At 40.2% G+C, this 15,598-nt stretch overlaps 2 protein-coding genes across 31 annotated transcripts in view; one reads left to right on the top strand and one right to left on the bottom strand.

The window, feature by feature from the left end:
- Positions 1-15,598, bottom strand: part of LOC147368940 (uncharacterized) — a 509,652-nt gene that overhangs the window by 116,304 nt on the left and 377,750 nt on the right. The window contains exon 5 of one of the 6 annotated variants that reach the window (XR_015166939.1): positions 14,198-14,396. The exons of the other annotated variants lie outside the window; for them this stretch is intronic. The gene's annotated coding sequence lies outside the window, so the exon portion shown is untranslated. Of the gene's footprint in view, positions 1-14,197; positions 14,397-15,598 lie in introns of those variants that run through there. 6 annotated transcript variants of the gene reach the window in all.
- The window catches only part of CTXN3 (cortexin 3), a 32,359-nt gene that overhangs the window by 1,955 nt on the left and 14,806 nt on the right, over positions 1-15,598 (top strand). For 12 of the 25 annotated variants that reach the window (XR_015166971.1, XR_015166979.1, XR_015166976.1 and 9 more), the window contains exons 2-3: positions 7,575-7,775; positions 8,351-8,714. The exons of 7 other annotated variants lie outside the window; for them this stretch is intronic. The gene's annotated coding sequence lies outside the window, so the exon portion shown is untranslated. Of the gene's footprint in view, positions 1-5,825; positions 5,968-6,205; positions 6,370-7,574; positions 7,776-8,350; positions 8,715-10,960; positions 14,423-15,598 lie in introns of all 25 variants that reach the window. 6 more of the 25 variants (XR_015166973.1, XR_015166975.1, XR_015166972.1 and 3 more) reach the window with 4 other exon arrangements.

The raw sequence follows: 15,598 nt of genomic DNA, 5'->3' as shown, positions 1-15,598 counted from the left end.
GCTTCCATGTCCTGGCTATTATAAACAGTGCTGCGATGAACATTGGGGTACATGTGTCTCTTTCCCTTCTGGTTTCCTCAGTGTGTATGCCCAGCAGTGGGATTGCTGGATCATAAGGCAGTTCTATTTCCAGTTTTTTAAGGAATCTCCACACTGTTCTCCATAGTGGCTGTACTAGTTTGCATTCCCACCAATAGAGTAAGAGGGTTCCCTTTTCTCCACACCCTCTCCAGCACTTATTGCTTGTAGACTTTTGGATTGCAGCCATTCTGACTGGCGTGAAATGGTACCTCATAGTGGTTTTGATTTGCATTTTTCTGATAATGAGTGATGTTGATCAGCAACTCTTGAGATGTGACATTTCAGTTATTTATTTCCTTGTTCTTCCTTCCTTTCTCTTTCCTTATACTGGTTTGAAAATTTTTGTGATCCTTAGCATTTATATTCATTGCTGATTATCTGATTATCACTGTAATTCATTTGGATGAGAATAATATGGGTGTTACTCTCAAAGGTCTCATATAGATGAATTAAAACAAGGGTAGGGGACCAATAGCCTGTGAGTCATACTTGGCCCACCAGCTGTTTTTGTACGGCCTAATAGCTGCTGCTGCCAAATCACTTCAGTCGTGTCCGACTCTGTGCGACCCCATAGATGGCAGCCCACCAGGCTCCCCCGTCCCTGGGATTCTCCAGGAAAGAACACTGGAGTGGGTTGCCATTTCCTTCTCTAATACATGAAAGTGAAAAGTGAAAGTGAAGTCACTCAGTCGTGTCCAACTCTTCACAACCCCATGGACTGCAGCCTACCAGGCTCCTCCGTCCATGGGATTTTCCAGGCAAGAGTACAGGAGTGGAGTGCCATTGCCTTCTCAGGGCCTAATATCTATACAATAGCTAACTGTCATAAAGGAAATCAGTCCTGAATATCCATTGGAAGGACAGATGCTGAAGCTGAAACTCCAATATTTTGGCTACCTGATGTGAAGAACTGACTCACTGGAAAAGACCCTGATGCTGGGGAAGATTGAAGGCGGGAAGAGAAGGGGACGACAGAGGATGAGATGGTTGGATGGCATCACCGACGTGATGGACATGAGTTTGAGTAAACTCTGGGAGTTGGTGATGGACAGGGAGGCCTGGCATGCTGTAGTCCATGGGGTCGCAAAGAGTTGGACACGACTGAGTGACTGAACTGAATAGCTATGAAGGAAAGATATATACAACTGAATATAGAGTTCCAGAGAATAGCAAGGAGAGATAAGAAGGTCTTGTTAAATGAACAGTGCAAAGACATAGAGGAAAATAATAGAATGGGAAAGACCAGAGATCTCTTCAAGAAAAATTGAGACATCAAGTAAACATTCCATGCAAGGATGGGCACAATAAAAGACAGAAATGGTAAGAATCTACAGAAGCAGAAAAGATGAAGAAGAGGTGGCAAGAATATACAGAAGAACCATATAAAAAATGGTCTTAAAAAATTTTTTTTATAAAAAGGTCCTAATGACCCCGATAACCATGATGGTGTGGTCATTCACCTAGAGCCAGACATTCTGGAGTATGAAGTCAAGTGGGCCTTAGGAAGCATTACTATGAACAAAGCTAGTGGAGGTGACAGAATTGCAGCTGAGCTATTTAAAATCCTAAAAGGTGCTGCTGTTAAAGTGCTGCACTCAATCTGTCAGCAAATTTGGAAAACTCAGTAGTGGGCACAGGACTGGAAAAGGTCAGTTTTCATTCCATTACCAAAGAATGTTTAAACTACCCTAAGGCTGCACTCATTTCACATGCTAGCAAGGTTATGCTCAAAATCTTTCAAGCTAGGCTTCAGCAGTACATGAACTGAGAACTTCAAATGACAAGCTGGGTTTCAAAGAGGCAGAGGAACCAGCCATCAAACTGGCAACACCTTACTTGTCTTCTGAGAAATTTGTATGCAGGTCAAGAAGCAACAGTTAGAACTGGACATGGAACAATGGACTGGTTCAAAATTGGGAAAGGAGTTTGTCAAGGATGTATATTGTCACCCTGCCTATTTAACTTATATGCAGAGTACATCATGTGAAATTCCAAGCTAAAGGAATCATGAGCTGGAATCAAGATTGCCAGGAGAAATATCAACAACCGCAGATATACAGATAATACCACTTTAATGACAGAAAGTGAAGAGGAACTAAAGAGCCTCTTGATGAGGGTGAAAGAAGAGAGTGAAAAAGCTGGCTTGAAACTCAACATTCAAAAAACTAAGATCATGGCATCCAGTCCCATCACTTCATGGCTAATAGATGGGGGAAAATTGGAAGCAATGATAGATTTTATTTGGGGGGCTCCAAAATCACTGCAGACAGTAACTGCAGCCATGAAATGAGAACACGCTTGCACCTTGGAAGGAAAGCTATGACAAACCAAGACAGCATATTGAAAAGCAGAGACATCACTTTGCTGACAAAGGTCCATTAAGTGAAGCTATTGTTTTTCCAATAGTCATGTATGGATGTGACGTTTGGACCTTAAAGAAGGCTAAGCACTGAAGAATTGATGCTTTTGAATTGTGGTGTTGGAGAATACTCTTCAGAGTCACTTGGACAACAAGGAGATCAAATCAGTCAATCCTAAAGGAAATCAACCTTGAATATTCATTGGAAGGACTAATGCTGAAGCTTAAGCTCCAGTACTTTGGCAATCTGATGAGAAGAGCTGACTCACTGGAAAAGACCCTGATGTTGGGAAAGATTGAGGGCAGGAGGAGAAGGGAATGACAGAAGATGAGATGGTTGGGTGGGTGGCATCATTGGCTCAGTGGACATGAATTTGAGCAAACTCAGAGAGATAGTAGAGGAGAGAGGAGGCTGGCAGGCTACAGTCCATGGGGTCGCAAAGAGCTGGACACAACTTAATGACTGAACAACAACAAAACAAAGAGCTATGTATGGTTTCATATTTTTAAGTAGTTAGAGGAAAAATCAAATAAAAATTATTTGGGGACACATGAAAATTACATGAAATTCAAATTCAGTGTCTATAAGTAAGGTTTTATTGGAACACAGGCATGCTCATTTGTTCATGCATTATCTCTGGCTGCTTTCATGTTACAACAGAGTTGAGTAGTATGTATCAATACTACCTGGCCTGCAAAACTGAAAATATTTTCAATCTGGCCTTTTACAGAAAGTTTGCTGACTCCAGAATTCGAACATGAAGTAGGAAATTCTAAAATGCAAACATGAAGAAAGTGCTGCCCTGAGGGGCTAATGAGTAACTGCCAGGAACAGTTACATTTCCCACAATCAATTTTTCCTGTTTAGTATTTTGAAGACATCTCCTACTTGTGGAGTTTTTCCCATCAATATTATTTAGCCATCATAACTAATACAAGCTAAGGTGACTCCACACGACAGTGAGTCAGAAGGAAATAACTCTTTCCACTGTGATGAGGCTTAATGAGAAAACTGAATCCATAGGAAAGGAAAACGGTGCTTACACCTAAAATATTCTCATAAATATTAATAAATAAATGTGCATTGTGAAGAGAACTGGAGAATAATTTTCCATTCTCTCTGGTATTGCCTTGGCTGGTCTATGGCTGAAAAAGAATCCAGGCCTAGAGTTTCATGTATGAAAGAATGATGGGCATAGAAGAAATGCTTCCTCAAGATTCTCCCACATAGCTGAGCTCTAAATTCTCAATCTCTTCCCCCCTGCCTAGTTAGCCATTTTGGGTTCAAAATGGGTTAATTACAATTCTCAATCCTATTTCATGTTTTCATTTGTTGGGTCCTGATCATTATTTGACTGGGTACATGGTTTTGAAGGGCATTTTCAATATTCCATTCCTCTGAAAAGTTTCTGAGTATCATGTCTATTAATTAATGTCTTAAAGAGAGGGAAAACAGGAGGAAGAGGGAAGAAAGAACTAATTTTCAAGAATGATCCTTACAAATCTATAGTCATCAAAGCAGCATGATACTGGCACAAAAAAAGACACATAGTTCAATGGGAATAGAATAGTGAGCCCAGACGTAAACCCATCCACCTGTGGTCAATTAATCTGGAACAAAGGGGGCAAGAATATACAATGGAGACAAGACAAGTCTCTTCAATAAGTGGTGTTAGGAAAACTGTACAGCTACAAGTAAAAGAATGAAATTAGAACATTCTTTAATATCATATACAAAAAAAAAAAACAAAAAACCTCAAAATGGATTAAAGATCTAAATGTAAGACCTGAAACCATAAAACTCCTAGAAAAGAACATAGGCAGAGCACTCTTTGACATAAATTGTAGCAATGTGCTTTTTTGGATCTGTCTCCTAAGGCAAAAGAAATAAAGGCAAAAATAAACAAAATGGGACATAATTAAATTTAAAAGCTTTTGCAGGGCAGAGGAACCCATTAACAAAACAAATAGTAAGCTATGGGAATAGGAGAAAATATTAGCAAATGATATGACCGATAAGTGGTTATTATTCACATTATATAAATAGCTCATATGACTTAATATCAGAAGAACAAACAATCTAATGAAAAAACTTGGCAGAAGATCTAAATAGGCATTTTCCAAAGAAGACATACAGATGGCCAACAGGCATATGAGCATCATTAAATATTAGAGAAATGCAAATCAAAACCACAATGATATATAAATTCACACCTGTCAGAATGGCTAACATCAAAAAGTCTACAAGTAACAAATGTTGGAGAGGACGTGGAGAAAAGGTAACTCATGTACACAGCTGGTGGGAATGTAAATTGGTACAGCCACTATGGAAAACAGTATGGAAGTTTTTCAAAACAAACTAAAAAGAGAACTACCACCTGATCTAGAAATTCCCCTCCTGGGTATATATTCGGAAAAAGCAAAAACATTAATTCTAAAAGATACATGAACCCCAATGTTCAAGGCAGCACTATTTACAACAGTCAAGATAAGAAAGCAACCCAAATGTCCTTCAACAGATGCATGGATAAAGGAGACATGACATTCCATATGCACAATGGAATGTTGTGAAGTGAAAGTTGTTCAGTCGTGTCTGACTCTTTGAGACTCCATGGACTATACAGTCCATGGAATTCTCCAGGCCAAAACACTGCAGTGGGTAGCCTTTCCCTTCTCCAGGGGATCTTCCCAACCCAGGGATTGAACCCAGGTCTCCTGCATTGCAGGCAGATTCTTTACCATCTGAGCCGCAAGGGAAGCCCAAGAATACTAGAGTGGGTAGCCTATCCCTTCTCCTGCGAATCTTCCCAACCCAGGAATCGAACCAGGGTCTCCTGCATTGCAGGTGAATTCTTTACCAACTGAGCCATCAGGGAAGCCCTACAATGGAATGTTATTCACCCATAAAACAAATGAAATTCCGCCATTTGCAGCAGCATGAATGTTAGACCTAGAGAATATTATGCTTAGTGAAATAAGTCAGAGAGAGAAAAACAAATACTGTTTGATATCATTTATATGTGAAATCTAGAAAAGAAAATGAATGTATATAGCAAAAGAAAAACAGACCCACAGATGTAGAAGACAAGCTAGCAGTTACTAGTAGTGAGAGGGAAGTGGGGAGGGGCAAAAAAGGAGTGAAGGATGAGATAGAAATTACCATGCATAAAATAGATAACAGCATGGATATCTTGTACAGCACAAGAAATTATAAGCATTATTTTGTAATAACTTCTAACAGAGCATGATCTACAAAATACAGAATCACTATGATGTGCACTGAAACTAATATATGTTATAAATCAACCACTCTTCAATAAAAACAAAAAACCAAACCCACCAAAAAAGAATGATGATCTTGATTCATTATTATCTCCTTACACAGTAAGTCTTTTAAAAGGCACGTTCAGCTGTTAAATTGCTCCCTGGAATCAATTAAAGAGCAAAAACACACTCATGGACAGCGAATGGAGAGGGCTAGCACACGTCTCCCAATTTGACATCCAAGGGAACTGAGTCTTGAAAAGGTTAGTGAATTACCTGAGTTTATAGAGTTTGAGAAGTGGGGGAACTGAAATATGTACCATTGAGTAGAAACGTTGTACTCCTGCTTTATCACAGCTATGCCCCTGTTATGGAATACAGGGAAAGCTACAGGGCTATAGCTGTCTTTGTTGGACATAGATTAAATATATTAACTTAGCACATTATATATCTGAAAGAAAATCCTGAGACCCATCATATGATCTGTATCACCCAATCCAGGGCTCCTCAGAAGTCCTTGAAGCCCTATACCTGACAACATCGGCTCTTAAGCTAATATCATCTCGAGAGTCCCATATTTACATCAAGGCCTGAATGATAGCTTTCCTTTAAAAGCAAGATAGATGCAGATGGCTCACAGAAGAATGAAGACAAAGCCTTGCCAGGTGGGGCCCTCCAGATAACTCAGGGCTGACGTGACCAGATGTGTGGTATAGGGAAGAAGTGCTGGCAGGGGAAACCAGTCTTAAAACAGGAGTGGAAAAATCGCCTCACTCAAATGGAATTCTGTAATGTTTACCATCAGGTGGGAAGGGATCACAGCAGTCCTGGTGTTTATGAAGGGCTGACTTTATCCATACAGGACTTTCTGGAGGATAAAAAGCTACTCATGGAGGTTAAAGTATAATGAAGGAGATGGGACATCCATGATGTGACAGTTTGCTCATTAAATAAAATTGTGTCCCTTGTAAAGAATCTGAACTTGGGCAGTTCCTCTGATTTATAGATGGCAATAGTTATATACTGACTTATCCCTTATTGCATAGTAGTAGCTGTTAGCTCAGGAATTAAATGAGGTATTTTCCAGCCATATAAAGAAAGAGTATATAGGTTAATCAAGTGGTCTCTTGAGGCCAACTGCCTCCACTTAAATTCCTCATTCATCACTTTTCTACCTATGTGATATTGGGCAAGTCAAGAAAACAGTTTGTGTCTCAGTTGCAAAATTAGGATAACAATATCTAATTTCTGAAGATTAAATAAACCATCACATGTAAAGCACGTTTAAGGCGTTTGATACATAGTGAAAATTTAATAAAAATAACTGTAACATACATGTTAATGTTCCAGAATAGAATTCAATATATCTTTAGGGTTTCAATTCCAATTGAAGGATAGGTAGTAGATTTTAAAATCATAAAACTGTTTGAATTTGTTGGATTTAGGCTGCAGTGAAAACTTATAATATACTTTTATCATGGGAAGATGTGTCATTATCATTGGTACAATCAGAAGAGAAAAAAGTAAAATTTGTGATTATATACTAGCTTGTACTTATATAAAAGCATATACTTTTATGTCCCAGAAACTATTCTAAGCTCTTTTATATAAATTTAATTTGCTTAATCCTTACAACAATGCTAGGAGATTGGTAAGTACTATGATTAGCCCCACGTTACATACGTGGAATATAGGCAGAGAGAAACTGAGAAAAAAGAAAAACAAGGCCACCATTTAAATTGCTTTTTTGTCTTATGTTGATGGTAACTATGAACTCTTAACCTTTCATTAGCTGTCATTCTTTTCTACGTTTATAATCTGTTCATTTAATTTTTAAAGTGAAGTTTAATTTATGAATTATTTATATAAGATTTTGCTGATCCCATGGAGGAGAGTCATTTGAGTACAAGGCCAAGCTGACCGAGGAACTGAACTACAGTGAATGGGAAGTTTCTGAGGATCATTTACAGATGGGTCAGAGAACTGGAGAAGCCAACACAAATGACAATTGCTAACAACAGAAATAATTTTGAAATAACATTCTGGTTTAATATGACCAGATTCCAAAATGGTAAGGATGCTTGAATATAGGTACTTGGTTGATTGTTTTATGAAGAAATCCTAATGGCAAAATCTCATCTAGCAAATCGTTCCAAGAAGCTTTCTGTTGGAAGTACCAATAAAAGGGTCATGATTTCTGACTATTCTCTGAAATGACTCTTTAGTTAGGTCTTTTTAGAATATGCTTCTGCTTGAAATCCATTGAATTTATTTCCTTATTATAAACAGTAACCTTTGAAAGGAACATAGCCAGTGCTATTATCAGCCACTCAGTTGAACTGAACCAATTACTCAAATCATGATGGATTTGAATTAGTTTTCTTTGTGTTTATGAAAATGTGCTTGTGGAGCTGAATTTTTCTTTTCCATTATTCATCTGTAAGAATAAAGAGCAAGCATTTCAGAGTAACAGCATAATTCCCTATGATGGGGGGTTTACAGGCAACGTTGAACTATTTGATACTCTAACAGATGGTGGAAAATGCTTCTAGATATCTGATATTTTCAATTTTAAAGGTAGGATTGTGTATTGAAGTTGCTACTGTGCTTCATCTACAATAGACCTGCTTCTCTCTTCTGCCCCAGAGAATGGCCAGCATATATGTTAGAGCTGGATAGAAGTTCCTGAAAAAGGAAGAGGAGCTTCCCACATCTCACCACACTTCAGAGCCTTAATTTCTTAGCTTTCAACAGCTGACTTCTGACTCTGCAGGTGAAGACTCAAAGCGAATACTAATGTAGAGTTCCTCCATTCCTTCTATGAATGAAGCAGTCTATAAGGCAATATTGCAAGCTACTTTTCTGAAACTCATGTGAGAAAATGCAAGAAATCTCTCCCATCCTCTGGATGAAAATTTCCTCCTGAAGCACTGGTGGCCCATTCTACCCTGCAGAGGTAGAAGGGCTTGTACTACTTCCAGTTATCCTGATGGAGGCGATAAGTGTTCTGGTAAGCTCTTCCAATTGATGCTTTTGAACTGTGGTGTTGGAGAAGACTCTTGAGAGTCCCTTGGACTGCAAGGAGATCCAACCAGTCCATCCTAAAGGAGATCAGCCCTGGGTGTTCATTGGAAGGACTGATGCTAAAGCTGAAACTCCAGTACTTTGGCCACCTCATGTGAAGAGTTGACTCATTGGAAAACACCCTGATGCTGGGAGGGATTGGGGGCAGGAGGAGAAGGGGACGACAGAGGATGAGATGGTTGGATGGCATCACTGACTCAATGGACATGAGTCTGAGCAACCTCCAGGAGTTGGTGATGGACAGGGAAGCCTGGTGTGCTATGGTCCGTGGCGTCGCAAAGAGCTGGACACGACTGAGTGACTTAACTGAAGCTCTTCCAAGCGTGGGAAAACAGTGGTGACTTTTTTCTTCTGGGCATGTGATAGATGGAGAATCTAGAATTTTAGGTCTAGTTATAACCTTCTTAATAGCTGGGGAGTGTGGGACGCCAGAGTTGAAGATGACTTGGTCCCACAGCCATTGTAAGAGTACAAATCTGTCTACACTACTTTGCCTCCCCCATGTCACAATCCAAAGAGCCCAGGAGTGTTAGGTAACTTTTCATCCTCTTTTCTCAGTAGATTACAGTGTTCTGAATGTGTTATCATGTCCAAAATGATATAAAATTCCCTCAAACTACAGTTTGTTTGCATTCTAATTATAATATATAGCCTGAGACTCAAAACCATTTTCCCTAAAATAAAGGAACTCAATATTCTTAGAGTAGCAGAACATTGATTGCCATATTTATTGATACTTCCTACAGTAAAACACCCTAGAGATGGAGTGTGGAGCTCACTTTTGGTTTCAAGCCACTAACTAGAGGACATTGTTGAGAAATAATTTTATAATATAAAACATGAACATAAAAATATTGATGAATATTTCTGCTTTAAATCAAGTCATAATAATTTACATGCAATTACGTGCAATTATAAGTTAGATAATCTATACCCCCAGATCCAGTGCTATGCCCAGTTTGGAGCCACCTGTAATGTAGAACTTAACTCAAGAGCAAATTTAACAGTCAAAATATAAGAGGTGAGGCGGGCAGCAAAAGACCAAGTGATCTCAGCTGCCCCCTAGTTGGGTTAGCGGTCTTGCTGTATTCATGGTGGCTACTTCAAGATCTGTGTTAACCTCAAAACTCAAAATCCATGCAGGAAGCTAAATGGGTCCATCCCCATTAAGAACATGGACTTCAGGTATGAGGGTGGGTTTTTTCCCTTTTTCTTTTCTTTTTGCTCTGAGGAGCTTTTTGCCTCTGCACTCACAAAGGCCTCAGGCATATGTTCTCCTCAGAGGGCCGCAAAGAAGCAAAATCCATTAGATAATGTTTATGCCTTGAGGAGTTCTATCCTAAATGATCACTTCTACCTTATTTGAAATGATGCCATGCTTTTAAAATTCTGATTCTACATGGAACTGGGAGAGGGGTTGGCCAAGGTCAGGGTGGTTATAAGAAAGATTTTAGTGATTCTGTACAGTTGGAAAAAACCAGTACAACAACAAAAGATGACACAGGAGAATAAGTAAGACAAATATGAATAATCTCTAATTAGCAAAAAAATTATTTTTGAAACATTGCAAGTAGGTCAGAATGATGAAAAGGGGCACCTACATTCCCCTAAGGATATCAAACCCAAGAAATAGTTGGCTGCCTTATTGTGGAGATCTGGCTCCCTCCCACCCATACACCCCTCAGATTCATCCAGGCCATGCTGTTTGTCAATTTGCTGGAACAAGACATTCCTGCAGACCAGAGGGGCAATGCTTAAAATTCAGATTGGATGCAATCTCATGTAGTGTCTTCATCCACTTTCCCTGCCCACTAAGAAATGAATATCACTGTTTTCCCAAAGGCCTCTATCAAACTCAGATATTTTTAGACATTACCATGTCTATTTATCTTAGGCCCCGCAGAAAAGTGAGAGATGGGCAAAAATATTTTAAATGTGATCATTGTGTTCCGGAGAAAACCACTTCACCTCTCCAAACCATGCCTACATCAGTTCAGTTCAGTCACTCAGTCGTGTCTGACTCTTTGCAACCCCATGGACTGCAGGACGCCAGGCTTCCCTGTCCATCACCAACACCCAGAGCTTGCTCAAACTCATGTCCATTGAGTCGGTGATGCCATCCAGCCATCTCATTCTCTGTTGTTCCCTTCTCCTCCTGCCTTCAATCCCCAGCATCAGGGGCTTTTCCAGTGTCTGCTGCTGCTGCTGCTAAGTCACTTCAGTCGTGGCCGACTCTGTGCGACCCCAGAGACGGCAGCCCACCAGGCTTCCCCGTCCTTGGGATTCTCCAGGCAAGAACACTGGAGTGAGTTGCCATTTCCTTCTCCAATGCATGAAAGTGAAAAGTGAAAGTTAAGTCGCTCAGTTGTGTCTGACTCTAGCGACCCCATGGACTACAGCCCACCAGGCTCCTCCGTCCAAGGGATTTTCCAGGCAAAAGTACTGGAGTGGGGTGCCATTGCCTTCTCCGATGTCTACATAGATATAAAATACTAATATTTTGTATCCTGGGATAGTATGTTCCTGTGAGGAACCGGGTATCATGTGTGATCCATTAGGCTGGAGCCAGGGTATGGGAGTGGACCGAGAAATGTCAGGCTGTGGAAACACATTGTGCAAGAGCCAAAATGTTCTGGGATTGTCTCAGAAAGACAACATGCTCAAAAGACTGCCTTATGGCATCCAGCTAGAAAGGAAATAAGATGTAACCCAGAAGAGGACCCAATAGATCAGAGGCTAAAGAAAGCAAATGAACCTAGACATCAGAATCCAAGGGGAGACTTAGAAGGAAAGGGGAAGCAAGGAGGGGTAAGCAGGAGATCTGACCTGTATGAAGTGGAGCTGGGTGGGAGATAGTTTGAAGATTAAAGCTCAAGGATCCTGAGATGCCAAAGAAAGGTTATTGTGGGAACATAATCTATGGGCAGGGGAGGGAGGATGTGCTTCCCTGGTGGCTTAGGAGATAAAGAATCTGCCTGCAATGCAGAAGACCCTGCATTCAATCCCCGGGGTGGGAAGATCCCCTGGAGAAGGAAATACCAACCCACTCCAGTATTCTTGCCTGGAGAATTCCATGGACAGAGGAGCCTGGTGGGCAACAGTCCATGGGGGTCACAAAGAGTCAGACACAGCTGAGTGACTTAGGTAGATGGGTAATCTATGGGAAGTCACTCTGTAAAGGGTAAAACTCTAACTGTAATGGTAGACTGTGTCACTCGGTGCTCTGTGTTCCTATCTAGGGAAGGATTATACTACTCAGCCTATTGAATTCAGATGTGGCCATGATGTTTGCTTTGCCCAGTGAAATTGAAGCCACTTGGCAGAGGTCTTAAGAACTAGCACACACATGCCATGCTCTCTCTCCTCTCTACCTTCATATCTGGTAGATGCCAGACCCTCTGTCTGAATCTTGGGATGAGGGTAATAATGACATCGGAGCAGAGTCCCCACATGTGTAATGTGTAGAGTCCCCACATGTGTAATGAATGTGTAGCGAGAAAAAAAGTTTTTCTTATTTTTTCCACTGAAGTTTCTTTTTTTCAAAATCACAGATTATCTAGCTGCTCTTGACTGATATGAATGAAGATTACTGGTTGGAAGGCAGTAATTAATGGTTATGCCTGGTTGGACTTATTTTAATATGACAGGCAAAGTACGACAATGATGTTGCAAGAGAAAATGACTAGGAAAAATACCACTACGATGTTTATTTAGGACGATCTGTAACAAAGAGTGAAGCCTGTGGATAAATTATTACCTCTGCTAATATTATAGCCAGTCAAGTGAAAAATACATTAATAAGAGACTCAGCTTTCTTTATTCTCAAGTACCTTACAGTCTAATCAGAAAGCCTTAACAAATTCATACTCACACACACACACGTACCTTTTGATAGATAAAAACATGTAAAAGGGCTCAAGTCTTGCCACTGTAAGAGTCAAAAGTCAAAGGAGACAAAAGGTACAAGCTTGTTGAATTATATTATTGTAATTGTGTTGTTATTCTAATTATCGTCATCATTATTTTACTGTTGCTTTTGTGGTGTTAGATATTAAGATGATAAAATGAGTAGTTGTTGACAGGAGTTGAAAATATAAATTCCATTATTCTTATTTGGCCTATTTAGTATTCTGAACCGGGTAGCCTTTGAATGGACAATACGTGAGGGAAGAAAGGTAATTTATTATTTTCAATAAGTAGCTTAGGAATAGGAAACATGGTGGTTTTTAGTGATGCGACTACAGAAAGAGAAAGGACTGGAAAAAAAAAAAGATGCAAGTGACTATAATCAGGTAGCCACACAAAACATGCACTCTATCCCTAGAGGGGAATGAAGACAGAGGAGACTCAGGAGCCAGCAAGGGCTCATCTTGGATCATAGAGGCTAATCCTTAAAGGCTGGACCAGGGAAGAGGTCTCTGTTAATGACGAATGTCCCATTCTGCCCCCCTGACTTGGCCTACAGATGTGGGCATGTGCAGGGAACCATGAAGAGATTTTTCTTCATCCTTTTTGCATTTGCAAACACAGCTTTTCTTGGCTTACACATTAGTAATCCATAGTCCACTGAATATTGTATTGGCATTTGACCCAAGCCCCTAACCATATTCGTGATATGCAATACTGATTATGGGGCTATTGGGAACATGAAATGTTCATTTTTCTCAATTGACCCCATATCTACTTTTGAATTAAGAAAAATGTTGAGAACAAAACCAGGTCCCTTCCTGAAACTAATGCTGACGGGCATTCTCATGAGGACAAAAGCAAATGGAAGTGAGACCAGGCTGATATCGGCTCTGTCTCGCGTCATTTTAAAGTGTTGTTCTTGAGCATTTCAAACGAAGAGCCAACTTTTTCACAAGCTCTCTGAAAACTGTTACTGAATTGTATTCAGTCCCTATTAAATTACTAAGCGGTATTTTCACTTCTGTGGTAGTAACATAGACTGAATAAACTTAAGTATATTCTACTGCTTTTGTTTATGTACAATTGCTGCAAAATAAAGTTTATAAAATACCTAGTGTGTGCTGCGATTCATGGGGTCGCAAAGAGTCAGACACGACTGGGCGACTGATCTGATCTGATGTTATCTAGTATTTCAGCCAAACAAGCATTTGAAAAAGATTGTATCCTTCAAAACTTGAGAACAAGTACATCAAGCCTTTCCTAGCAATGGGAAAATTCACCGAATACATAATAAAATTTTTTATTTGTCTGCTACCACTAATAACATATAACCTATTGTACTTCATAGCTTTCTTCAAACATCCTAAAGTTTAAAGGGAAATAAGTGTATACACAAAAATAAATGGATAAATAATTAAACAGAAGTTAGAAGCATAAGTGAATAGATAACACACATAAAATAGAGGTTGTAAGAGTGATATGGGAAAAACAGGGCAATTGTTTAGATTTTAGGGCACTGCATGTGATTACAAGAAATCAGATTTTAAGTGTACACAAGATGTTTGAGGAAGACAGAGAAGGATCTGTTTACTTGCATGCAGAATGGACCACAGCCCTTGAGGGGTGATTCTGGGCATGTGAGGAAGCCTCTGTTCTCAAAGAATTATCCAGCCATTCACTGATGGTCCTCAGGATGATCCTGTAAAGAGACTCAATGGGTTTCAGGTAGGGTTTTTATTTACTTCTTAATATTTGGCTCATACTACACCGACTGACTTTGCAAAGTGAAATTGCAAATAGTCAAATTACTCAGACAGAAAGGCTTATACTGAAAAGTAGCTACTCTGTGCAGTATTCATCTCTCATGGCTAACCTCAGTTCAGTTCAGTTCAGTTGCTCTGTCGTGTCCGACTCTTTGCGACCCCATGAATCGCAGCACGCCAGGCCTCCCTGTCCATCACCAACTCCCGGAGTTCACTGAGACTCACGTCCATTGAGTCGGTGATGCCATCCAGCCATCTCACCCCGTCGTCCCCTTTTCCTCCTGCCCCCAATCCCCCCCAGCCTCAGGGTCTTTTCCAATGAGTCAACTCTTCGCATAAGGTGGCCAAAGTACTGGAGTTTCAGCTTTAGCATCATTCCTTCCAAAGAACACCCAGGACTGATCTCCTTTAGGATGGACTGGTTGGATCTCCTTGCAGTCCAAGGGACTCTCAGGAGTCTTCTCCAAAACCACAGTTCAAAAGCATCAATTCTTCGGTGTTCCACAGGGAGAATGAAATTTTAACAGTTCCTCCTTTTAGTTCTCTTGATATTTTTTTATTAACAAATTGACCTCACTCTTCCCTATTTGGTCAGCATTGACATCTGTGCTGTTCCTTCCATCAAAGGGATGACTTCACTCAGTCCCCACCACCACCCATCTTGATAGTTGTATCAGGATTCTGGCCTACCAGTTAGTTACCTCTACAATCTTGGAAGGCAGTGGGGTCACTCATCTGTCCCCAGGCCTTCCACTTCTTATTTTTAGCCCCTTTTTACTTTTTGACCCTAGTCTTCCCTGGCACACAGTCACCCCTTACAAAGCTGCAGCCTCCTGTGTATGTTTCCAAAGCTCAGCATCATTAGTCAACACTCCTCCATCCACACTCCTCTCTCAGAAATACTTTCTCTCTGCCTCTTGTTCCACTATGTTGTCTTTATCACCATGGGCTTCTATTCCTGCCACTGTTTACTACCACTTTAGCAAGAGGTAAGAAGGGGAGGAGCAGGGGAAGAAAAAAAAAAAAAAAGAGGAGATGCATGTGTTCTGAATGGGCATTTCAGTCAGAGTTTTTCAAAGCAGGCTGTATGCATTTTTCTAATGATTGGTTCAGGCATTCAATCCATTTTTTCAAAGAG

This window comes from Bos grunniens, chromosome 7 (assembly GCF_055505025.1).
Source record: "Bos grunniens cultivar Pamir isolate PY7600 chromosome 7, Bosgru_T2T1.0, whole genome shotgun sequence".
Lineage (NCBI taxonomy): Eukaryota > Metazoa > Chordata > Mammalia > Artiodactyla > Bovidae > Bos > Bos grunniens.
This window is presented reverse-complemented; position numbering and strand designations above follow the sequence as displayed.